Source organism: Pristiophorus japonicus, chromosome 23 (genome assembly GCF_044704955.1).
Source record: "Pristiophorus japonicus isolate sPriJap1 chromosome 23, sPriJap1.hap1, whole genome shotgun sequence".
In the NCBI taxonomy this organism is placed as follows: domain Eukaryota; kingdom Metazoa; phylum Chordata; class Chondrichthyes; family Pristiophoridae; genus Pristiophorus; species Pristiophorus japonicus.
Genome location: NC_091999.1, coordinates 48,012,206 through 48,039,208, shown reverse-complemented (window position 1 = coordinate 48,039,208; position 27,003 = coordinate 48,012,206). Strand labels below are relative to the sequence as shown.

Below are 27,003 nucleotides of genomic sequence, written 5' to 3'. Positions count from 1 at the left end.
CACAATTTAGAGATCTGCAGAGAAACGTCTCTGGCAAAATATATTACCTTCATAATAGCCGATGTATTTCACCAGAATAATCTCGATCGCAGGTAGGTTGTGGTAAGTGTTCCCTGTGCTGGTTTAAATTGTGCTAATTAAGAAGGACATTAAATGATGATCTAAATAAACTTTACAGGTAAAATTCAATGGAGTTCGGTAATGCAGCCTCAATATGAGATGACGGTATATGAAGGAGAAAAACCTGAAATAAATGCACTTACAACACCAGTTCCGAAGATCCAGATCGTTACTGGTACGCCTGCACCCGATCCCGACAACGCAGTTTACCTTATACCGCAATAACATCAGAGAAATTGGTGCCGATTTTGCAAGAGGAAAATTCGGTGCTCGTCATTTAAATGAATATTAATTTTTCCTTTGTCAATTCAGAAAATGAATACAGCGCCGTTTATTTCTGTTGACTGAGAATCACGGTGCTTCAAACTGCTCGACTATGTAAAAGATTCTAGGGAAGCCACAGACCAAACCAAGAAGATATCTGTCATCGAGCGATTCAATAAAGCAATATTGTAATTGAGGGAACTTTTAAAACACCATGTTTAATTTGTTTTCATATCAGGGATGTGGGGATTTTGTGGAGGGACTGGAGAAGCTGGCATTGATCTCATTAAAACAGAGAAAGTTAAGAAGAGATTTAATAGAGTTGTTCAAAATTATGAAGAGTTTTGAGAGATTAAATTAGGGAAACTCTTTCCACTAGCAGAAGGGTCGGTAACCAAAGGACAAAGATTTAAGGTAATTGGGAAAGGAACCACAGATGACACGAGGAAACATTATTTTACCCAGCGAGTTGCTTTGATCCGCAATGCAGAGCCTGAAAGGGTGGAGGAAGCAGAGTCAGTAGCAACGTTCAAAATCGAATTGTGTAAACACTTGAACGAATAAACGAACATTTCTATGGCGGAATGCAAATGTGTGGGACTAATTGAACAGCTCTTGCAAAGAGGAGGCACAGGCACAAAGGTCGTAACGGCGTCCTTAGGTGTTGTATCATTCTACGTACGGGACCGTAGTCCCACAGCAATGCTCCAATTCCCGTTGAATCATGCTGCAAGTCTCTTTACTGCAACTCATTAGAAGAAGCGTATTCGTGTCGACCAAAACACAGCGGGGTTAATGGAAGGAGTAGATTGGAGAAGGTTCTTTCACAGAGCGAGCACAGACACGATTGGTCAGACGGCCTCCTTCAATGCTGTATTATTGTGTGATTCTATAAGTCAAGCACCATCCGGAATTTTCATTTATCGTTGTTACTTTATTGTCCATGGGTTGAAATACTGGAACTTCCTACGTGACATCACATTCACCACATGGACTGCAGCGGTGCAAGGAGAAAGCCCACCAACACTTTTTCAAGGGCAGCCAGTAATGCACAAAAAATTCCGGCCTTGCCATCTACGCCCATATCTCGAGAATAAATACAAACATCTAAGAGAAACAGCGAGTATAGAAGGACAATTATAAAGTAAAACATTTCTTGATTTCTGTCATTTTTCCTTTCCTTTACTATTATCTTATTTTATTCTCTTACGCTTCTTGTTCTTTCTCCATTTCAATCTTTCTCTCCTCTCTCACACTTTCTCTTGTTCACTCTATTTCCTAATTCCAATTTCTTCTTTTGCAATGTTCATAACGTTGAATGGTTAAATTGCATCCCCGAATATTTTCTTATTTTGAACAAGTGGGGTGCAGTTGTGAGGGAGGCTTGAATTACCATTCAGAAATACTACCCAGAGAAATGCTCCTCCAAAATCTGTATATCTCCTCCTTCATTGTTACTGAGTGGTATTCTGAGTGATGCGCCAAATTCACATGAGAGGGAGTAGAGTAAGTACATCGTGACGATTCGTCAATCCTATTCAAACGCTGTTACCCAATTAAAGAATTTGGTGCCTTTTACCAGGAAAAGAATTGCACGCAATGCTTCTTTACTTTCTGTTATACCTCCCTGCCAAACAGTTGCTCACTTCACTGAGTATAGCAGCTTGCAATGGGAAATAGAATTAAAATTTTAAGGTGTTGTTGGTGACGTTGAAATAGCGCCCATATCGTACCATCATATCATTATATTGTGGCTGGTGCAGGATCATAGAATCATAGAATGGGTTACAGCATAAATGGACACATTTCGGCCTGTGGAGCCCCTGTCCGCACTCTGCAAGAGCACCTCAGCCATTCCCACACCCCACCTTTTCCTCATAGCCCTGCATTTTTCCCCTTTAGGTAGCTATCCGACATCCTTTTGAAAACTACGATTGAACTTGCCACCACCATCCTTTCAGGCAGTGCTTTCAAGATCATAACCACTCGCTGCATAAAAAAATTATTCCTCAAGTCGCACTTGGTTCTTTTGCCAGTCCACTTCAATCTGTGTCCTCTTGTTCTCGAATCTTCCGCCAATGGGAAGAGTTTCGCCCTGTCTTTTCTGTCCCGAACCTTCATGATTTTGAATACCTCTATCAAATGTCCTCTCAAGGTTCACTGCACCAGAGAACAACTCCAGCTTCTCCAGTCTATGCACGTAAATGAAATCCCTCATCCCTGTAACCATTGTTCTAATTTTTCTGCACTCTCTCGAAGGCCTTCACATCCTTCCTAATGTGTGATGCACAGCATTGGATACAACATCCAGTTGAGCACGAACCAGTGTTTTATAGGGGATTATCTTAACTTCCATGCTTTGACACGCTATGCCTCTATTTATGAAGCCCAGGATGGCGATTGTTGTTTTAACTGCTTTCTCAACCTGCCACTCTCAACGATTTGTGAACGTGTATCACAGGTCTCTCTGTTCATGCACGCCCTTTCGGATTGTACCCTTTAATTTATACTGCTTCTCCTCGTTCTTCCTACCAAAATGTTACACTTCACACTTTTCTGCATTGGATTTCATCTGCCACTGGTCCGTCCATTCCAACAGACTGTGGTGCCCTTTTGAAGTCCATCACTGTCCGCGTCAATGTTCACCATACTTCTAAGTTTTGTGTCGTCTGTAAATTTTGCAATTGAGACAAGTACACCCAAGTCCAATTCATTAATATATATCAAGAAAAGCAACGTTCCTGATAAAGACTCCTGGGTAACACTGATACCAGTCAGAAACACATTCCATTCATCACTAATCCCTCTTTCCTGTCATTCAGCTAATTTGGTACCCATGCTGCCACTTTCCCTCTTACTCTATGGGCTTCTACTTTGCAGGCAAACGTATTAGCTGGCACTTCGACTTTTTGGAAGTTCATGTATACCACATCAACCGCATTGCCCTCAACTACTCTCTCTGTTACCAACGTAAAAAAACTCAATCAAGTTATTTAGACACAATTTACCTTTAACAACTGCATACTGGCGTCCTTTAATTAATCCATACTTGTCCAAGTGACTGTAAATGTTGTCTCTATTTTTCGCAGGATCACAGAGACTGCTGCCATGATCCACCACTCGCAATAGTCCTGAGAGTTATGGATCAAGGGTATTTAGAGCGGTCTCTACAGGATAACAACTGGTTGTCACATAGTCGCATAATCCTGACTCTAAGAAGGAAAGAAAGAAAGTACTGGATTTATATAGCACCTTTTACAACGAGTGGATGTCTCAAAGCGCTTTACAGCCAGTGAAATACTTTTTGAAAGTGTCGTCACTGTTGTAATGCAGTGAGCCGATGGTGATTCATGAGAGCACGATAGAATGGAAAAGTATCTGTTAGCATTGGTTTGATAATTCTACTCTGAGGAAACAAACCGCCGGCAGTACTGAAATAAGGCCCTCTGATTAAAATATAATCTTAATTACACGCAAATCAGTTGTACGATTTCTCACACATGGATGTCAAGATGTACGATATCGCGCATGTGGATGTCGAGATATTCAATTTCTCAGACTTGGATGTCGAGATGGGCCATGTTATTGGGGCTGATGGAGCTGAACAAAGCTGGTTCAGAACTGACAGGACAGGATGGCCCACTGGGAGTGATGTAATGCAGAATTAACACGAAAATACATTTTTATAATTTGATTAATTTTATAATGAGATTAATTGGATATTTCAGCGCATCCATTAACTCCTCTCTGAATTTACTCTGGATCACTGAATAAATACACGTGTTTGTGCAGGAACTCAGAAGCTGAAGACTATTTCCGGTTTCTTGGAGAATACATTTTGGGTCTTTGAAATTGCAACCTGAGAAATAATTATTCTTTGTAATTCGGACATACAAGAAATTTACAACGTACACTGTCCATAATAGGATGAAACTGCCCGAGATGGTAAAGTGTAAAACGATTAACTTTCTCCGGCTCTCCAACTCTGGGTTGCTTTGATTCTCTCCATTGCTGTGGGCCCGGAGCCTTCTGCGGGCTCTGCTCGTCGCTAGAATATGTCTGACGGTCAGAGCATTGAGCAGCAATATCAGGAGAAAGGGGAGTCATGGCGTTAAAATTCTGTCAAGCCAGTCATATACTATCCATAGAGGAGAACGATAAAATATTACTTTGATGTTACATAACCATGGGACATTGTCAGTTATGAACATAGGTTCATAAGTGAGATAAGAAGTGATGTTTTTTTAAACAGCCAGGGCACCGACCATGACTATAATCAGAGCCGCACTTTTCTCAGTGCAATATTTTGTTTTCAGTTTCTGGCATCATATGGCCACAAATCGATCGAAGGTGAAAGCGACTGTTAACCAGATGGAACTTTCCGTGGCTACATAAATTAGGATAGATGTTATAGTACAGCCTGGAGTAGTGGACAGCAGACTAAATTGAAAATAAATTCCAGTGATCCGGTTTAATATCACAGCGGTGATAATGACCAGGAGATCTGCCACTGCCATGAACAGCAGGTACCAAGTGATACAACTGGAAAGACCGCACTTTCCTCGGGACAGGATCACAATTATCACCAAGTTAGCTGCAGGAAATAGACAGAAAAGAAAACAGTAACATTAAGTATCACTCCTCCTTGATGTTTATTTATTTTGATCATATTTCAGCCTCGCGATGGGAATGATTCAGTGACCTGTCGGCAGAGATTGATCTGTTAAGATTTGAATAATGTTTGAGGAAGGGAAGCAGGAACAGCGAAAGTGAAGGAGCATGGGCGGACTAAAGCAATGAATGAGGCGCAGGACAGTGAGAACAGGCCAAGGAGTTTTAGGTGCAACTTCGTGACTACAACCGTTTATCGTTCACTGATTGCAATCCATTTAATGACTCAGAATATCCCTTCAATAATTGCATGGCTAAAATCACACGTCAATCATGTAATCATTCAATCAGTTCAGAAATTCGATCATATAGACTCATAGATTCATAGAAGCTTACAGCACGGAAGGAGGCCATTTAAGTCCCTCGACCAACAAGAAGCTTTCCAGCTTAATCACACGTTCCAGCTCTAGGTCTGTAATCCTGCAGGTTACGGCACCTATGGTGCATATCCAAGTACTTTTTAAATGTGGTGAGGGGTTCTGCCTCTACCATCCTTTCAGGCAGTGAGTTCCGGAACACTCTGCATGAAGAAATTCCCCTCAAATCCCCTTTAAAACTTTTAATTATTTTAAATTGATGTATCCGGGTTGTTGATCCCTCTGCTAATGGCAATAGACCCTTTCTATCCACTATATCTCGGCCCGTCATAACCTTATACACATCAATGAAGTTTCCCCTCTGTTCCAAGAAAAACAAATCCAGCCTATCCAATCTGTCCTCGTGGCTAATATTCCCCACTACCTGCAACATGCTCGTAAATCTCCAGTTCAATCATCTCCTTCCTGCAATGCGGTGACCTGAACTGCACACAATACTTCAGCTGTGGCCTAACCAGTGTTTTATACAGTTGACGCATAAGCCCCCCCTGCTCTTGAATTTTATGCCGCGGCTAATAAATGCAAGCTTTAATTATGCCTTGTTAATCACCTTATCTACCTGTCCAGCTAACTTCAGGGATCTGTGGACATGCACTCCAACGTCTCTTTGTCCCTCGACACTTCTCAGTGAACCATTTAATGTGTATTCCCTTTCCTTGTCAACCTTCCCCAAATGCATTACCTCACAAACCTCTGGATTAAATTCAATTTGCCACTGTTCTGCCCACCTGACCCGTTGATAGACATTTTCCTGCTGTCTGCACCTTTATTCTTCATTATCAACCACACAGTTGATTTTAGTATCGTTTCAACGCAATAGTCAGAAATAGATGCATTTTAATAACCCTTTACACGCATCATTTCTGGACATTTGTCCGTCGACAGCATTTGTGAACCTGTGTTTGATCACCAGAATTAACTGTACTGATAAAAAGTGGCGGGAAATACATATCAAGACACACATTATTGACCGATCATTGTCGCATCGGTTCACTTCATATTTTTTCATCAGTCACACGATTCTTACTTTTTAAAAATAACGACTTTTGGACTTGAACAGAGATTATTAGCTGAAGGCAGTGCGAATATAGATCTGGGACAGGAAGTCACGCTGATGCAGAATAATGTTGTAATAAATTTTGCTTTGGACACCCGGGGAACTTTACAATTCCAATAAAATGTCACACTGAACAGGGATACAGAAGACACATACTCTGACTCAGGGAGATTTGAAATGAGACCAGAAAACCTGGAAGGTCAAGCAACATCTGTGGAGAGAGAAAATGAGTTAATGTATCAGATCAGTGATCTTTCATCAGAACACAATGAACAAAGCGGCTGTGAAGCAAAATCTCGAAACACAAAATGCCAAATCGGGTAAAGATGCAGATCATCAGCAGAAACCGTGATATCCTTAACAACCAATGACTTGCTGTAATACCTTACCTGGAACACCGACAGCAGCGAGAAGCGGATAGTAAATGGCAAGTATTGGACTGTTTCCAGGGGCGTGCATTCTCTGTGAGAAACGAATTGCTGGAGACAGTAGCTCCAATATGCGTTGTGGCTCATTCTAATGATCCCTTAGTTATACCGAATGTTAATCCCCAGTGAGCCAATCAGATTATGCAATTTTATTGTGAGCTACGGTCATTGAAACAAACAAATTAAGGCAGCCATTTTCGAGTTCACCTTTTCTACATTACAATAACTTCCAATGAATATTGCAGCATGTGGCAGGGCAAAAAAGACTTCCGTATCTTTCTAAGGAAAATATAATGTAAATCTCCATCTGGACATTCGAAGATGGCATAAAACCATACACAGCATAGAGGTCCGAGTTCAATTCCTGGTGTTTTCTTTTGAACTATGGGGCACAGTCTCAGGATAAGGGGAAGCCCATTTAGGATCGAGATGAGGAGGAATTTCTTCACTCAGAGGGTTGTGAATCTTTTGAATTCTCGGCCTCATCGGGCTGTGGATCCCGAATCTCTGAATATATTCAAGACTGAGGTAGATAGATTTTTGGAGTCTATGGGGAATCTGGGGATATGAAGATTGTGCAGGAAAGTGGAGTTGAGTTCGATGATCAATCATGAATTTATTGAATGGCAGAGCAGGCTCGAGAGGCACAGGGCCTACTCCTGCTCCTATTTCTAATGGTTTGTTATGTTCCTTAATCAGACCCAAATTATCTCAATGGGAGAAAGCAGTTGTGCGATCTAATGATAACTTTTGTCTCCCATCCTGCAATAAAGCAGTCATAGTGTAGTAGGTGGTGCTATCTTTGGACAGAGCACCCCTTGTTCTGCAGCAAACCGTCATACGGCAGAAGGGGTGCTAAAATTATAAAGCATATCCCTCATCATCCGATAAATCAATAATCGGGATGGTACAACTAGACAGACAAATAAGATGTAAACAGAAACGTGTTTTATCAATTAAAACATGCAATACTCAAATAAACAGGGTTGAATACAGGAAACAGCTAAAGAAAATGATGGCTGCTATCACATCATCAAACACTAATGGACTAATGGTTTGTAGACAACTGTGGCAGTAATGGGATCAGCATTTTTCTTTACGTGGTGAATCAGAGACTTATCAAAGATTGTATTGGGCCACTGAATGGTGTTCAAGGGCAGGTTTCAAAGGAATCACTAAGAATGGTGGAAATATTACATTAGTACTTTGCATCAGTCTTCACCCTAGAAAATGATTCTCGAATATTAGAATTTAATTCTAGTAGTTTTGTTAGCAGCATTACCAAAGATAAAAACGTTAGGGTAAAAATAATTAAGAACTTGAAAATAGATAGAGCAGCCGCGCTGGATGATATCCACCTGATGGTCCTCTGGGAGATAGGACATGAGCTGTGAGAGCTGCTGGCCTGTATTTTTAATAGCTCACTGCTCTCTTGAATGGTTCCTACAGATTGGATGGAGACTAATGCAGACCCCATTTTTGAAATAGGTGACAAGACAGACTCGGGCAACTAAAAGCCCATAAGTTTAACATCAGTAATATGTAAGATGCTTGAAGCAAACATAAGGGATTTAAGAATACTTGGATAGGGAGGGACATTTTAGGCATACCAATATGACTTCATAAAAAAGAGGTAGTATCTCACAAATCTAATTGTATTTTTTGAAACAGTTACGAAGTTTGTGGATCAGGGAAGCCCAGTAGACATTGTCCACTCAGATTTCCCAAAACATTTTGAAAAATACCGCACAAAAGGCTTTTGTATAAGATCGGAGCCTCTGGTATACATTGAAATATATTGAGTTGGATTCAGAACTGGCTGGCAGGAAACAGTCAAAAAGTAAAAATTGATGGATTTGAATCTGATTGTAGACTAGTCACCCGTAGTGTCCCGCAGGGGTCAGTGTTGGGTATATTGTGTTTTACTATTTTTAATAATGATCTAGATTTTGGGGTTGCGCGCAAAACTTTTAAATTTGCAGATGATACCAAGATCTGAGTGAGATTTTGAATTATAGCAGATGCTCGACTGCTTCAGGCAGATCTTAATGTGCTGGTAGATTATGCTCAAGACTGGAAAATTATGTACAACTTAGATAAGTGCATATTTATGCATGTAGTTAGGGCAAATGTTCACATTCTTACACCCTCCAGGGAAAGGTATTAAAGTTGGCGCAGATAGAAATGGAATTGCGCATTCTAGTACATACATCCTTAAAGTTACATGAGCAATGCCGTGCAGTTATAGTTACAGCAAATAAGGCATCGGGGTGTATCCAAATGACTTTTGATTATAATAGGACGTTTACTGTTATGTCCTTGAACAAGGCCTTAATCAGACCGAGCTTTGAATACTGTGTCCAGTTTTGTCCTCCTCACATGATAGGTGATTTTGACACTCTGAAAAGGAGAACAAGAGGGTCACGAGGCTATTTCCAAGTATAAAGCATTTTAATTACCAAGATAGGTTGAATGAGTTGGTACTCAATTCCTTAGATCAGCGTAGACTTAGGGGGGATCTGATTGAGGTTTATATAATAATGAAGGAAATAGAAGGTTTTCCAACCGATAGTTTATTTCAATTAAATAGGTGAGGTTGGACCAGATATCACACATTTAAGTTGTATAGGACTAGATCTAGGTTAGATGTCAGGAGGTGGATCTTTTCCCAGAAGATAGTAGACCACTGTACAATCTGTCGTTTCCTGTAATGAATGCAGACTCACTGAATTCCTCAATTGAAAGCAGGATATGTTTCTGGCTGCGGTAGAGATCACATGTTATAGAAGGGAGGTACTGCAGGGAATTCAAGGCCAGAGTAATCACCTGGACTAGTTTCGATCATCTAGATGGATCAGAGAAGAATTTGCCAAATTTCTTCCCCCAAATTGGCCTGGGTTTTTAATCAGACTTTTGCTACTTCCAGGAGATCACATGGTTTCGGGCGGCGTGGGACAGGCTCAATGGACCAGATGGTCTTAACCTTTCCATCATTGCATGTATGCTCGTATCTTTGTTTGTAGAGTGTCCGTTCTCTTGCAGTAAATCTGTCATATGGCAGTGGGCGTTGCTAAATGTATACAGAGCGTCGTTTGTCTTGCGGCAAATCAGTCAGAGGGAGGCAGGGGGCGCAACAATTATTAAAGAACATACTATTCCATGCGTTAAAAAATTAAGAAAGCAGTAGGGGGCGCTACAATTATAAACGAATAAAGATATTGAAAAAGAGATAAATTCCTAGATCTAGAGATGGATAGATAGATAGATAGATAGATAGATAGATAGATAGATAGATAGATAGATAGATAGATAGATAGATAGATAGATAGATAGATAGACAGATAGATAGATAGATTGATTGATTGATTGATTGATTGATTGATAGATTGATTGATAGAGTGATAGAAAGAGAGAGGGATAATCTGCCAGCTAGGCAGATAGAAAGATAGACAGACAGCCAAATAGATTGATAGTTACATAGATCGACTGATACATACATAGATAGATAGACAGACATACCGACAGACAGGCTGATAGACAGACTGACAGACTGACTAACAGATAGATAGTTAGACAGAAAGACAAAGAGGGCTAGAAGAATCTATAGATACATAGACAGACTGAAAGATAGATATTGATAGGGCACACAGAGAGCTCGGTAGATAGGTAAATATCATGTTGAAAGCAACATATTAATGAAAGGAATGTCCTTGAAGAGAAAATGAGCGCTGTTTGCAGTTCGAGTTGTGTGTGTGGAAAAGTTACAATTTCAAAATCAAGTTATGGAAATCTCATTTTGTACTGACATGTAATGCACTGCATGGTGGGACTGGTGACCAGAGTCTGCAATAACATAATGCAGGAGAGGGGCGAGGGTCAGGAGATGGAAACAGCAGGGTGTATTGACACTTGATAAATGTACATTTGGCACACTGTAACTAAAGAATGTAAACAACTTGCTCATCCAGTCTGAATCAGACCGACCTTCATCTCCTTTCCTTGTTGCTGGATGTGATGCTATGTCTCAGGATCAAGTGGACACTATCTCAACAGTCCTTAAAACCGTGGATGTACATTACGAGTCACATCAGAAATTATATTCAAATGAAAATCAGTGAGGCACAATGCAGGGATACATAATAACATAAAAAATCGGAGCAGCAAGAGGCCATTTGGCCCTGCGAGCCTCTCCGCCCTTCAGTATGGTAATGGCTGATCTTGTACCTCAACTGCACTTTCCAGCACTATCAAGAATCCCTTGATTCACTTATTATCCGACAATCTATCGACATGTGCATTGAATATACTGAACGAGTATGCCTCCACTGCCCTCTTGAGCAGAGAATTCCAAAGAATCACCCCCCTCTGTGAAGACATTTCTTTTCATCTAAGTCCTGGTTTATCCTGAGATAGTGAAAGCCTAGTTCTAGACTCTCCTGCCAGATCTTCCCTGCGTCTACCCTGTAAAGCCCTGGATGAATGTTGTAGTTTTTATATGACATTTTATTCTTCGTAACTCTAGAGGATATAGGAGTAGTCTCCTCAATCTCCCCTTATAGAGTAATCGATAGATAGATAGATAGATAGATAGATAGATAGATAGATAGATAGATAGATAGATAGATAGAGAGAGAGAGATAGATAGATAGATCGATAGATAGATAGATAGATAGATAGATAGATAGATAGATAGATAGATAGATAGATAGATCGATAGATAGATAGATAGAAAGAAAGATAGATAGATAGATAGATAGATAGATAGATAGATAGATAGATAGATAGATAGATAGATAGATAGATAGATAGATAGATAGATAGATAGATAGATCGATAGATAGATAGATAGATCAATCGATCGATATCTACCTGAGCAAGCAGGGACTAAGAGGCACCCGTCACCGTGCAGATATTACCATGAGGGTTTCAGACTGAGACACCAGTCGATGTACTGATATGTCCCTGAGGAGGGAAGTCATATGGATACCAATCAATGTCGAGATCTCCCCCTGAAGGAGAGGGAGTGAGAGAAATCAGTCAATGTACAGATATCTCCCTGTGGAGTGGAACTGAGGGACATCAGTCAATATTCTGATATCTCCATGAAGGAGAGGGACAGAGATAAACCGTCCATTGTACAGATAGCTCCTCAGGACATCAGACAGAGAGACACCCGTCAGTGTCCAGATATCTCTTGAGTATGCAGGTATAGCCATGAGGGATAGGGGAATGAGGACAACAGTCGATATATTGATACCTCCATGCTTGACAGGGATGGAGAGACAGGAGCCAGTGCATAGCTATCTCTCTCAGAGAGAGGAGACTGAGACGCCAGGCACTGCACAGATATCTCTTGTGCGAGCAGGGACTGAGGGACACCAGCCAGTCTATAGAAATCTCCCTGAGTTGGGAAGGGACTGAGAGATACCAGCAGTGTACAAACATTTCTTGAGTGAAAGAGACTGGGAGACACCAGTCAATGTAAATATGTTTTCCTGCGAGAGAGGTGGGAGTCATCGAGACATCTGTAAATATACAGTTAACATCGGGAGGGAGAGGGAATTAGATATTAGTCAGTGCACAGATATCTCGCTTTCTCACGTATAGGATGACATTATTTTCAGTATTTCAATAACTTTAATCATATCCGTCCATTTACAGGATGCAGTTTCCTCCTTGATGTGTGAAATTATGCATGCTGGAACCTCAGGGATCTCTTGTATCTACTGGTTTCTAAAGATTTCAGAGAGGAACATCATAGAATCACAAAGGTTTACAGCACGGAAGGAGGCCATTTCCTCCCATCGTGACTATGCCGGTCAATCAGAGGCAAACCAGCCAAATCCCACTTCCCATCCTTGGTCCGTAACCGTGCAGGTTACGATACTTCAACTGCACATTCAAGTACTTTGTAAATGTGGTGAGGGTTACGCCCTATACCACCCTTTCAGCCAGTGAGTTCCAGACCTCCGAAACGCTCTGCATTAAGAAATTCCCCTCAACTGCGCTCTAAACCTTCTACCAATTACTTTAAATTTATGCCCGCTGTAAGTCGACCCCTCTGCTATGGGAAATAGACCCTTTCTATCTATTCTATCTTGGCCCCTCATAATTGAATACACCTCAATCAGTTCTCCGCTCAGCCTCGTCTGTTCCTAGGAAAACAAATTTAGCCAATCCAATCTGTACTCACAGCTAATATTCTCACTGCTACCAATATCCTCCTAAATCGCCTCTATACCCTCTCGAGTGCAATCACGTCCTTCCTGTTATGTGGTGACCAGAACTGCACTCACTACTACAGCTGTGGCCTAACCAGTATTTTATACAGTTCAAACATAAACCACCTTTCTTGTATGCTTTGCTTTGCCAAATAAAGGCAAGCATTCCGTAAGCCTTCTTAAACAGCTTATCTGCCTGGTCTATTACCTTCAGGGATCTGTGGACATGCAATTTGGACATCCAAAGTCTCTTTGTTCGTCTACACTTCTCAGTTTCCAACCATTTAAAGTGTATTTCCGTTCCTTGATAGCCATCCTCAAATGCATTACCTCACAGTTCTCTGGATTCAATACAAATTTGCACTATTCTGCCCCCCTGACCAGTTGATTGATAACTTCCTGCATTACGCAACTTCCCTCTTCATTACCAACCATATAGCCAGTTTTAGTATCATCTGCAAACTTCTCAATCATACCCCCATATTCAAGTCTAGATCATTGATGTATATCACAAAACGTTGAGATCTAGTACTGAGCCCTGTGGAACCCCACTGGAACGATCCTTCCAGCCACAAAAACACCCATCAACCGTTACCCATTGCTTCCTGCCTCTGAGCCAATTTTTGGTCCAACTTGCCACTTTGCCCTGTATCGCAAGAGTTTTTACTTTTGTGATCAGTTTGCCATGTGAGACCTTATCAAAAGCCTAGCGAAAATCCATATTCACTACTTCATATGTTTGGCTCTCATCGACCCACCTGGTTAATTTCTCAAAAAGGAGTTAACTTCAACCAGTCAAACCCAGTGAGATCGGATTAACATGGTGGAGAAGCAACTGATAACTTCAACAACAAATAACCTTACATTGCAGTATCAACTGTTTTTGGAGAATATATCTTTAATTTCCCCCATATTTTGATCGGTTGCTCTTTATTATTTGCCACAACATCAAATGGTTAGTTTTGAGGGTTGGAACGCAAGTCAACAGATCAGGGTCGGAGATCAACTCATCCAATCAGACTGGGCCCTCGATGGACAACGCCTATGACGAAGTGGCACAGAACAAAACCATCGACCTTCCCTGTTTCCTTGTATTAGTGCTTGTATCGGGCATTACCGGGACCTCAAGTGCACTGTAGCACATCGTACGAATGAAGAAGGTCTCACAAGCAAGTGATGTCCTCCTTCTGGATTTAATGATCACCGACTTCTTGATTATCCTGGTCTCTATACTTTCTCTTATTCAATTTATCCTTGGAAGCAGATTATGGAGTAATTCCGTGATGTCAGTGCCCTCTTGCGTCTAATCAATCTTTATGGCAACGCACTTTTCATGACCTGCATTGCTATTACATAGAAACATAGAAAATAGGTGCAAAAGTAGGTCATTCGGCCCTTCGAGCCTGCACCACCATTCAATATGATCATGGCTGATCATGCAACTTCATTACCCCATTCCTGCTTTCTCTCCATACCCCTTGATCCCTTTAGCTGCAAGTGCCTCATCTAAGTCCCTTTTGAATATGTCTAACCAACTGGCCTCAACAGCTTCCTGTGGTAGAGAATTCCACAGGATCACATTTCTCTGAGTGAAGACGTTTCTCCTCATCTCGGTTCTAATTGGCTTACCCCTTATCCTTAGACTCATGGTGCTGGACTTCCACAAGATCGGGACCATACTTTTTGCATCTAACCTGTCCAATCCCGTCAGAATTTAGCGTGTTTCTATGAGATCCCCTCTCATTCTTCTAAATTCCAGTGAATATATGCCAAGTCGATCCAGTCTTTCTTCATATGTCAGTTCTGCCATCCCGCGAATCTGTCTTTTGAACCGTCGCTGCACTCCCTCAATAGCAAGAATGTCCTTCCTCAGGTAAGGAGACCAAAACTCTACACAAATATCAAGGTGTGGCCTCACCAAGGCCCTGTACAACTTCAGTAAGACCTCTCTGCTCCTATATTCTATAACTTTCGCTATGAAGGCCAACATGCCATTCACCGCTTGCTGAACCTTCATACCAACTTTCAATAACTGATGTACCATGACACCCAGGTGTCGTTGCACCTCCACTTTTCTTACTTGTCACCATTCAGATAATATTTTGCTTCCCTGTTTTTGTCACCAAAGTGGATAACCTCACATTTATCTATATTATACTGCATCTGCCATGCATTTGCCCACTCACCTAACCTGTCCAAGTCACCCTGCAGCCTGTTACCATCCTCCTCACAGTTCACACTGCCATCCAACTTAGTGTCATCTGCAAACTTGGAAATATTATTTTCAATTCCTTCGTCTAAATCATTAATGTATATCGTAACTAGCTGAGGTCCCAGCACTGAACCTTGAGGTACCACACTCGTCACTGTCTGCAATTCTGAAAAGGAACCGTTTATTCCTACTCTTTGCTTCCTGTCTACCAATTAGTTCTCTATCTACGTCAATACATTACCCCCAATACCATGTGCTTTAATTTTTACACACTAATCTCTGATGTGGGACCTGGCCAAAAACCGTTTGAAAGTCCAAATACACCACAACCACTGGTTCTCCCTTGTCCACGCTACTGGTTACATCCTAAAAAACTTCTAGACGATTTGGCAAACCTGATTTCCCTTTCATTAATCCATGCTGACTTGGACCGATCCTGTCACTGCTTTCCAAATGCGCTGCTGTTACATCTTCAATGATGGATTTCAACATTTTTCCCACTACCGATGTCAGGCTAACCGGTCTATAATTCCCTGTATTCTCTCTCCCACCTTTTTTAAAACGTGGGGTTACATTAGCTATCCTCCAATCCATAGGAACTGATCTAGAATCTATAGAATGTTGGAAAATGCACACCAAATCATCCATTATTTCTTGGGCAACATCCTTAAATACTCAAGGATGCAGAATATCAGTCACTGGTGTTTTATTGGCCGTCAATCCCATCAATTTCCCTAACACCTGATTCTGACTTCAAGGGAACTATATTTGTCCTAACTAATTTTTTTCTCTTTACATATCTATCGAAGCTTTGCAGTCAGTTTTCATGTTCTCGGCAAGCTTCCTCTCATACTCTAGTTGCCCCCTCCTAATTAAATCCTTTGTCCTCCTCTGCTGAATTCTAAATTTCTCCCAGTGCTCAGGTTTGCTGCTTTTCAGGCTAGTTTATATGCTTCTTCCTTGGATTTAACACAATCCCTAATTTCACTTGATAGCTACGGTTGAGCCAATTTCCCCGTTTTATTTTTATGCCAGACAGGGATGTGTAATTATTGAATTTCATCCATGTGATCTTTAAAGTCTGCAATTGCCTATCCACCGTCAACCCTTTAAATATCATTCGTCAGTCTTTCCTAGCCAATCCACGTTTCATTCCATCGAAATGAACATTCTTTAATTTCAGGACTTTAGTCTCTGAATTAACTGTGTCACTCTCCATCTTAATGAAGAATTATATCACATTAAGGTCACTCTTCCCCAAGTGGCCTCGTAGAACAAGATTGCTAATTAATCCTCTCTCATTACACAATCTAGGATGGCCAGCTCTCTGGTTGGTTCCTCGACATATTGGTCTCGAAAACCATCCCTTATACACTCCAGGAAATCCTCCTCCACCATATTGCTACCAGTTTGGTTAGCCCAATCTATATGTAAATTAAAGTCACCCGTGCTAACTGCTGTACCTTTATTGCACGCATCCCTAATTTCCAGTTTGATGCCACCCCAACCTCACTATGACTGTTTGGTGGTCCGTACACAAATTCCACTAGCGTTTTCTGCCCTTTGGTGTTCCGCAGCTCTACCCATACAGATTCCGCTTCATCCAAGCTAATGTCCTTCTTTACTATTGCTTTAATCTCCTCTTTAACCAGCAACGCTACCCGATCTCCTTGACCAATATATTTTTTTGCCCACCACATTAGGTCTCATGTGTGGTGAAGGCCTTGATGCTACCTCATTCTAGCCTATGCAATTTGGGTGGCAGTGTTGGCCCTGAGCCTGATAGCCTTTTCATAATGAGAATTAGCTGATAAGGTTTCACGCAAATATATGCAATTATCGTGGCAAATTTTCATGCAATTTTTTTAAATTAAATTATTTCCGATCCTGATGTTGTTGATCTGCTATACCCTAACCGCAAAATAATGATAGAAGTGGGAGCTGAGAAGGAATCTATAGAGCTGATGAAGAAGAAAGTGCTGAAGTACATTCGTGTAATTTTGGTGCTTCTTTTCTGCTTTGACCCTTATCACATCCCTGAACTGTATTTTGATTGTATTTTGAGATTAAGGATTTGCTAGATCCAGCGAATCCATTCCCAGTTTTTTTACAGGGGCAATAGTAAATTTTACAACTGGACCCTCCCTTCATTCATTGCCTTCCTCAATCCCTTGCTGTACATTTTCAGGTCGCAGAGCTTTGAATGGCGATCGCGCTGCTGCACTGTGTAACATGCTCGAAACAGTAACCCACACGCTCACATCAGCAGGGTCTGAGTTAGAGTGTAAGAACTCACCATCTGCTTTTCCACATTAAGTACGGAGAGAATGTGCTGAAGACACGGACATCAGGAGCAACAGTGTTTGTCCAGTTGTTGCGACTGAGCAAATAGGGTACAAATTATAGCAGATTGAACTTGCCTGAAGTGAAATCATTCCAAACTTAGCTTATGTGTCCATCAAGAACGAATGATTACATTTATCTATCAATGTTACGTACTCATAAATTTGTTTTCTGTTGATTTATCTTACCGCGTATCACTATAAGTACCGTTTAACCATATGCATATCTATCCAACCATCCATCAATTTCCATCTTTCTATGTATGTTGCTGTTGATGCATCGATTAATATCTCTATCACAGAATTCTTCTACCATTATCTACATATTTATGTATCTCCATAATCTATCTATCTCTCTATCTAACTTTATTTATATGTTGCTATCTAAATCTGTTTATCTCTCCATCTATCTGTCTCCATCACTCCTTCTATCGATCTGTCTCTATCGAATATTATTGGCCTGAATTGGCGGTCAGAGCTTTCCCATGGTCGAATGCCTCTGAACGACAAGAAAATACGAACCTAACTGATGGTCACGGAAGTTCGAACACTGGCGCTCCTGGGCCTCTACAGGTACGCAGGCATAAACGTCCACATATCCCAGGGGTGCACGCGTTTAGCATGTGACCCTGGGATCATTTGGGCCAGGCCGACCAAACAAAAGGTGAATCCTAGTTATCTTCATGGAGATTCCACGAACTTTTGGAATCAACAAAAGCATAAATAGGAATGTGCCTGTTGGACATGGCCAGAAAAAGCAGCAAACCTGAGGACTGGGAGAAATTTAGAATTCAGCAGAGGAGGACTAAGGGTCAATTTCGGACCGTGGAATATAGATTATGAGAGGAAGCTTTCTGGGAACATAAAAACTGACTGCAAAAGCTTCTATAGATATGAAAAGAGGAAAAGATTAGTGAAGACAAACGTAGGCCTCTTTCAATCAGAATCAAGTGAATTTATAATGGGAAACAAAGAAATGGCAGACCAATTGAACAAATACTTTTGTTCTGTCTTCAATGAGGAAGACACAAATAAGGTTTCAGAAATACTAGTTCCTCCTTCTCGATGGTCTATCGAGAAGGAGGAACTGAAGGAAATTCTTATTGGACAGGAAATTGTGTAAGGGAAATTGACGGGATTGAAGGCCGATAAATTCCCAGGGCCTGATAGTCTGCATCCCACGAGTACTTACGGAAGTGACCCTAGAAATAATGGATGCATCGATGATAATTTTCCAACAGTCTATCGACTCTGGATTAGTTCCTATGGACTCGAGGGTAGTTAATGTAACACCACTGTTTAAAAAAGGAGGGAGAGAGAAAAGGGGAAATTATAGACCAATTAGCCTGACATAAGTACTGGGGGAAATGTTGGAATCAATTGTTAAAGATGAATTAGCGGCATTTGGAAATCAGTGAAAGAGCGCTCCAAGTCTGCATGCATTTAGGAAAGGGAAATCATGCTTGAAGAATCTTTTAGACTTTTTGAGGACGCAACTAGTGGAGTGGACAAGGGAGAACCAGTGGATGTGATGTATTTGGACTTTCAAAAGGCTTGTGACAAGGTACCACACAAGAGATTGGTGTGCAAAGTAAAGCACATGGTATTGGGGGCAATGTATTGACGTGGATAGAGAAATGGTTAGCAGACAGGAAGCAGAGAGTCGGGTTAAACGTGTCCTTTTCAGAATTGCAGGCAGTGACTAGTGGGGTGCCACAGGGGTCAGTGCTGGGATCCCAGATATTTACAATATACATCAATGATTTAGATGCAGGAATTGAGAGTAATATCTCCAAGCTTGCAGATGACACTTAGCTGGGTGGTGGTGTGACCTGTGAGGAGGATGCTAAGAGACTGCAGGATGACTCGGACAGGTTAGGTGAGTAAGCAAATGCATCACAGATGCAGTATAATGTGGATAAATGTGTGGTTATCCAATTTGGTGGCAAAAAGGTGAAGCCAGAATATTATCTGAATGGTGGCAGATTATGTAAAGGAGAGGTGCAACAAGACCTGCGTGTCATGGTACATAAGTCATTGAAGCTTGAAATGCAGGTGCAGCAAGTGGTGAAGAAGGCAAATGGCATTTGGGCGTTCACAGCTAGGGGTTTTCAGTATAGGAGCAGGGAAGTCTTCCTGCAGCTCTACAGGGCCTTGGTGAGGCCTCTCTTGGAATATTGTGTTCACTTTTGGTCTCCTAATCTGAGGAAGGAAGTTCTTGCTATTGAGGGAGTGCAGCGCAGGTTCACCAGACTGATGCCCGGGATGGCAGGACTGACATCTGAGGAGAGACTGGATCGACTGGGCGTCTATTCGCTGGAGTTTAGAAGAATGAGAGGGGATCTCCTACAAACATACAAAATTCTGACGGGACTGGACAGGTTAAATGCCGGAAGAATGTGCACGATGTTGGGGGAGTTCAGAACTAGAGGTCAGAGTCTAAGATTGAGGGGTAAGCCATTTAGGACCGAGATGAGGAGAAACTACTTCACGCAGAGAGTTGCTCTCCTGTGGAATTCTTTTCCGCAGAGAGTTGTTGATGCCAGTTCGTTAGATATATTCAGGTGGGAGTTGAATATGGACTTTATGGCTAAAGGGAGCAAGGGGTATGGAGAGAAGGCAGGAAATGGGTATTGAGGTGAACATAGAAACATAGAAACATAGAAACATAGAAAATAGGTGCAGGAGCAGGCCATTCAGCCCTTCTAGCCTGCACCGCCATTCAATGAGTTCATGGCTGAACATGAAACTTCAGTGCACCCTTCCTGCTTTCTCGCCATAACCCTTGATCCCCCGAGTAGTAAGGACTTCATTTAATTCCCTTTTGAATATATTTAGTGAATTGGCCTCAACTATTTTCTGTGGTAGAGAATTCCACAGGTTCACCACTCTCTGGGTGAAGAAGTTTCTCCTCATCTCGGTCCTAAATGGCTTACCCCTTATACTCAGACTGTGACCCCTGGTTCTGGACTTCACCAACATTGGGAACATTCTTCCTGCATCTAACCTGTCTAAACCCGTCAGAATTTTAAACGTTTCTATGAGGTCCCCTCTCATTCTTTTGAACTCCAGTGAATACAAGCCCAGTTAATCCAGTCTTTCTTGATAGGTCAGTCCCGCCATCCCGGGAATCAGTCTAGTGAATCTTCGCTGCACTCCCTCAATAGCACGAATGTCCTTCCTCAAGTTAGGAGACCAAAAATGTACACAATACTCCAGGTGCGGCCCCACCGAGGCCCTGTACTACTGTAGCAACACCTCCCTGCCCCTGTATTCAAATCCCCTCGCTATGAAGGCCAGCATGCCATTTGCTTTCTTAACCGCCTGCTGTACCTGCATGTTAACCTTCAATGACTGATGTACCATGACACCCAGGTCTCGTTGCACCTTCCATTTTCGTAATCTGTCACCATTCAGATAATAGTCTTTCTCTTTGTTTTTACCACCAAAGTGGATAACCTCACATTTATCCACATTATACTTCATGTGCCATGCATTTGCCCACTCACCTAACCTATCCAAGTCACTCTGCAGCCTAATAGCATCCTCCTCGCAGCTCACACTGCCACCCAACTTTGTGTCATCCGCAAATTGGGAGATACTGCATTTAATCCCCTCGTCTAAATCATTAATGTTCAGCCATGATCTTATTTGATGGTGGTGCAGGCTCGAAGGTCCGAATGGCCTACTCCTGCAGCTATTTTCTATGTTTCTATGCTTCGATGTTCCTACTGACCTGCTCTATCAGTTCCTCTCTACCTGGTTTTCAGAGATCACATTGTAGGTGAGCACCTTAATCGTGGAGCAGTTTGCGGACTTCTGCATAGTATACTGACACAGTGCCCCGCCCCCCTTCCCCCACCCCTGCACCACTTCCAGCACGTGACTCTCCTGCGCTTTCCGATTCTCTCTCCAACAGCTCACACTTTTGTCGTTGGTTGTTTTCTACTGACCACGTATATTCTGGCCTCGTGTTTCGACTTCGCTGCTAGCCACCTGTGACGGTATTTTCTGCATCTTCCCTGGGTCCCGATCTCCTTGTTGGTCCGTGCTGTACCTTTCCTGGTCACAACCTACCTGTTGGACCGTGCTGTACCTTCCCTGGGTCCCGATCACCCTGTTGTTGCGTACCTTACTTTCCTCGAGTACCGATATTGCTGTTGGCCTCAGCCTCCGACCTCACTGCTGGTTTGTGATGAACCTTCCCTGGATGCCAACTTTATTGCCTGTCTTGGCTTCCCGACCTCGCTTCTGCGCTGTGCCTCACGACCCTGCAGCTGGTCCGTGCTGTTTCTTCCCAGGATCCCGACCTTACTGCTGGCCTTGGCTTCCCAACCTCGCTTCTGCACTCGGTCTCCGGACCTAGCTGCTGGTCTGTGCTGTACCTTCCCTGGGTTCCGTACTCCTGCCGACCCCTGCTAAACCGTTCATGGGTACTCCGATCCTCGCCGGCCATCGATTCCCACCGGTCCTCCGATTCTCCATTCCCGCCGTCACCCAGCAATTGGTGCCACGTATTTTTACCGGGGTTTCACTCGTTTTCTTGCCAATCGCTGCCCGACTTGGATGGATTGGAGACACCCGGTGTTTGCGCCACACACACCTTGACACCCATGCAGCAGAGCCTCGTCTCCAATCATCTTGCATCCCCTTGCCATTGGACCAAGACTTAGTCTGTCAGGTTCGGTGGTAGCTCGTGTGCAAGGGACACACCTCAGTAATATAATTCATGCAGGGGTATCTTCTAACCTTTAAAATGAAGTTCAGGACCTGGAAACTTTAGGCCCCTCATGGACAATCCCAACATTAACAGACCAGAACGTCATACTGCTGCCATTGTCCGGGAACTGAGATGCTTCGACATCGACAACACTGCCCTGAGTGATACAAAGTGGGCAGGACAAGGTCAGCTCAAGGAACTAGATGGTTGATACACATTCTCAAACGGCACACCAGAAGAATAACACCGTCTCAATGGGGCATACGCACCAACCCTGGAAACTACGGACACGGACAAAGAGGAATTCTACTCCAGCCTGGAACAATCCCTGTCCCGACTCCCAATAGGCAACACGCTGATTATTCTTGATGACTTTAACGGCAGAGTTGCAAAGGACACAGACCTCATGAGAGGGGTGATTGCCAGGGAAGGATTAGGGAAAACTAACTCCAATGGGATCCTCCTCCTGAGGAATTGCTTATAACATGGTCTTGTCATATCCAACACCTTGATTCGTCAGAATGACTACTACAAGGCCACATCGCAACACCCTCGTTCCAGGCACTGGCATCCGATTGAGGGACCACAAGGATGTCCGCATCACTCATGACATGACAGGAGCTGCTGACTGCTGCATTGACCACCGCCTAATCCGTTCTATTATCTCCATCAATATAGCCTCAAAACAGCAGGGGCAACATAAATCCTGCCGTAAAAAATCAACATTGAAGGTCTCAAAGACCCTGCAAAGAAAGTCCTAATCAGCCAACTGCTCACAGCCTACCTAACGACTTCCAATCAACCAAAGCCGCAGAGTGTCCATAGTGCCTGTTCTGCCCTAAATCCACTAAAATTAGCATCTGCGAATAAACACTTGGCTACAATACCAGAAAATTTCAAAACTGGTTCGATGCGAATGACCAAGAGATCCAGGAGCTAATAAACCGCAAACGCAAATCATTTCTGAATTGGAAACAACACCACAACTCGAGTGAAAGCAAGCAGTTCTAGAGACAACTAAAGGCTGATGTACAACAAAAAACTGGTGACATAAGAACAGATGGTGGGTGGAAAACGCGCAGGAGATCCAGCAATTAGCTGACAATCATGACGTGCGTGGATTTTTTTTAGCACAATCAAGATCACCTAATGGCCAAGCACACTGTCCGATTCTGCAGAGAACCGAGAATGGAGGAGTGCTCTTCATGGACAGAGAGGCAGTCATTAGCCACATGAAGGAGCACTTTGTGGATCTCCTCAATCAAGCCTCTGTCTTTGATTTGAGTGTCCTTGAACCCATCCCACAACATATAACCCGTCACCACATCGGTAAAATCCTGACCCAGCACGAGAGTGAAAAGGCTATCTGACAACTAAAGAACAACAAGGCCTCAGGAATCCCCGCCGAAGCACTAACATATGGTGGAGTAATACACTTGGCGCGAATTCATGTCCTCATATCCCTTAACTGGAAGGAGGAGAGCATACCAGGGCCTCTCAAAGATGCCGTAATCGTGCCCATCTTCAAGAAAGGTGACAAGTCCGATTGCAGTAATTACAGAAATTCGCAGGGAATATTATCGCACAAGTCATCCTCAATTATCTCCTCCCAATTAATGAAGAGCTCCTCCCACAGTCGAAATGCGGATTCCACAAACTAAGGGGCACAATGGGCATGATATTCACCGTGTGACAATTCCACGAAAAATGTATAGAGCTACTTCAATCTCTGTACATCGCTTACTTTCCTCTCACAAAGGTCTCCGAATCCGTCAACCATGAGGGATTATGGAGTGTCATTGTTGAAAAAAAATATGTAGTGGGAACCTAATTGGTTAATAAGGGGACCTAATTAAGTAAAGCTAAAAATTAAAAGCAAGTTTGTAAGAGAAAAAAATACGTGCTACGAACATAGGGAAAATGATAGAACTCGAACGCTCAGGAAGATAGATCAACTTATCACAGTATAAACCAGACAGTTTGGAAAAATACATTCCAAGGCTAGGTTACATGGGGTAGTAAGAGATTACGGGAAACGAAAGATGATTGAAGAATATCTCACCTGATTCAAAGCAGTTAGGCAAAGAGGAGAAGAGCAAAGATTGATGTGACACTTAACTTATCAGATAAAAAGTGCACAAGGACGTAACGAAGCTTGCTTTCAAAGTAATTGCATTAACCAATTAATATTTGTAATCGTAGTAGGTAGGCGAAAATTTTGTGATGCTGCAGGAAAACAACAAATGGAAAGCCTCTACATGGAACTTTCTGATTTTGTATGTATTCATAGACAAACTTGTGTCGAGTATCTTTTTTAATACTCCATATCAGTCATTCTCAAATTTGGATCTCCTCTGAAATTTGTCACCAACGGATCTACTACAAACACAATATAAGTGCAGAAGGAGATTAAGCAAGGCTGTGTCATCACAAGGACGCTCTTCTCAATCTTCCTCGCTGCAATGCTTCACATCATCTTTAAAAATCTCCCCACTGGTGTGTAGTTAATCTAATGGACAAGCAGGAAATTGTTCAACCTGTGACGCCTCCAGTACAGATCCAAGGTAGGTCCAGCCTCTTTCATTGAATTACAGTATTCAGACGTTGCTTGCATTTGTGCACATTCGGAGCCCATACACCAAATCTTCATTGACACTTTCACTGGAGCATACGAGAGTGTGGGCCTTTCATTAAGCATCAGTACGACAAACGTTCTCCAGCAACCCGAACCCGCTGCACAGTACTACTTCTCGATTATCAAGATCCATGTCGGGATCTTTGACAATCGGGACCACTTCCCATAACTTGGAAGCCTACTTTCAGCAAGGACAGACATCGATGACTAAGTCCATCACATTATTCAATGTGCCAGTGGAGCCTTTGGTCGTCTGAGGAAAAGAGTGTGCAAACACCAAGATCTCAATCCCAGCAACAAGCAAATGGAGTAAAGTGCAGTCGTGGTATCCGCCCTCTTCTATGCTTCAGAGACATGAACTATGTACAGTAGGCACCTCAAAGCACTGGAGAAGTAGCACAAATGCTTCCTCTGCGAGATCATGCGAACTTATTGGCAGGATAAGCGCACCAACATCAGGGGTCTCTCTCAGGCCAAATTCCCTTGTATCATGGCATTTAATATGCTCGATCAGTTCCGATAGACGGGCCACATGGTCCACATGTCCGATACTAGAGTTCCGAAACAAGCATTCTTCTCTGAGCTATGTCACAGCAGGCGAGGTCGAGGAGGGCAGAGAAAACGCTTCAACGACACCATCGAAGCCTCCTTGATAAAAATTAGCATCCCCACTGACCCTTGGGAATCCCTGGCCCAAGTGGATCAGAAGAATCCTACAAGGCACCAAGGACTTCAAGTTTCTCCGCCGTGATCATGTAGAAGCCAAGTATAAAGAGCAGAAGGAGTGAACGACAAATCAAGCACCCCACCCACCAGTCCCTCCAAAAACCCTCTGCCCCACCTGTGAGAGAGACTCTAAATCCAGCATTGTTCTCAGCAGTCACCTTAGAACCCATTTTAGTTTGGAAGCAAGTCATCCTCAACTCGGGGGTCTGCCTAAGAGAAGATAATAGGAAGCACCTAATAACAGAACTACACACCTGTTAATTATAAATCAAGCAATACATCAAAATGAATTAAAATACAATTAAAGTAAACATTTTAAACAAATATTAAACTTTTTGAAAAATAAATGTAAACGTTTTCAAGAAGTTAAGTTAACATAATGACTTTTAAAGGTTTTATTATGTTTAAATGATTAAAATATATTTTAATAATAACTGCAATCTTACACTGGTAAAATAAAACACTCTGCCTCCTTTTAACAGGTGCAAGATTTTCATGGGCATTCGCTAGGCAAATAGCCAAAATCTCCACCATCAAATGTCCCTTTCCCAGGGATGCGGCCGATCTGTCAAGCAAAATCTTGACAGATTGCAATTTCTGTGTTTTCATGCATGCACATCACTCCCTGAAAGCTGGAACTTGCGTGGCACTTATGGCCCCATTGGCACCATGTATGCATTAAATGCCACGGAAATTCCTGGCCATTATATTTATGTAACTCTATATATGTCTAAACCGTGTGGGAGATATTCCCACTGTTATGATGCTCATTATTTCTGCGAACCAATCACCAACTTGCCGTACTGGACACTGGGCAGGGGAATGGAGAGGGATTCACAAATGGGACTTGTTCTGGAATATTCTCTTGTCCCTTTGAAACCAAAGCAGGGCAGTACACTGTAGGATATGGGCAAAATGCAAGATCTGAAATGGAGGACTTGAAAGAACCTGCAACGACCATCAGTCCATCAGCTTCACAGCAGCTGTCCAACGTTGTAGAGTTTGCTGACTATACAATGTACCACTTGCTTAAATTGTGGCGTAAATTTTACAAATTCAATGTTAATTTTTTTGATCAGTATGATAATTGATGCAAATTCAAAATAAATGGTGGAGTTTCAGAATAAATGTAACTTACGTTGATTGTAATGTATTATATACATGTTGAGAAAAAGCTGATGTGGCGACCTGGAGGGTCTGGAGCTGCCTTAAGGCGCTAATAGGAATAAG

The 27,003-nt window shown here is 42.3% G+C and overlaps 1 pseudogene; it reads right to left on the bottom strand.

Annotated features, from left to right (window-relative positions):
* Positions 1 to 4,067: 4,067 nt before the first annotated feature.
* Positions 4,068 to 6,948, bottom strand: LOC139235522 (probable G-protein coupled receptor 139; annotated as a pseudogene).
* Positions 6,949 to 27,003: the final 20,055 nt, after the last annotated feature.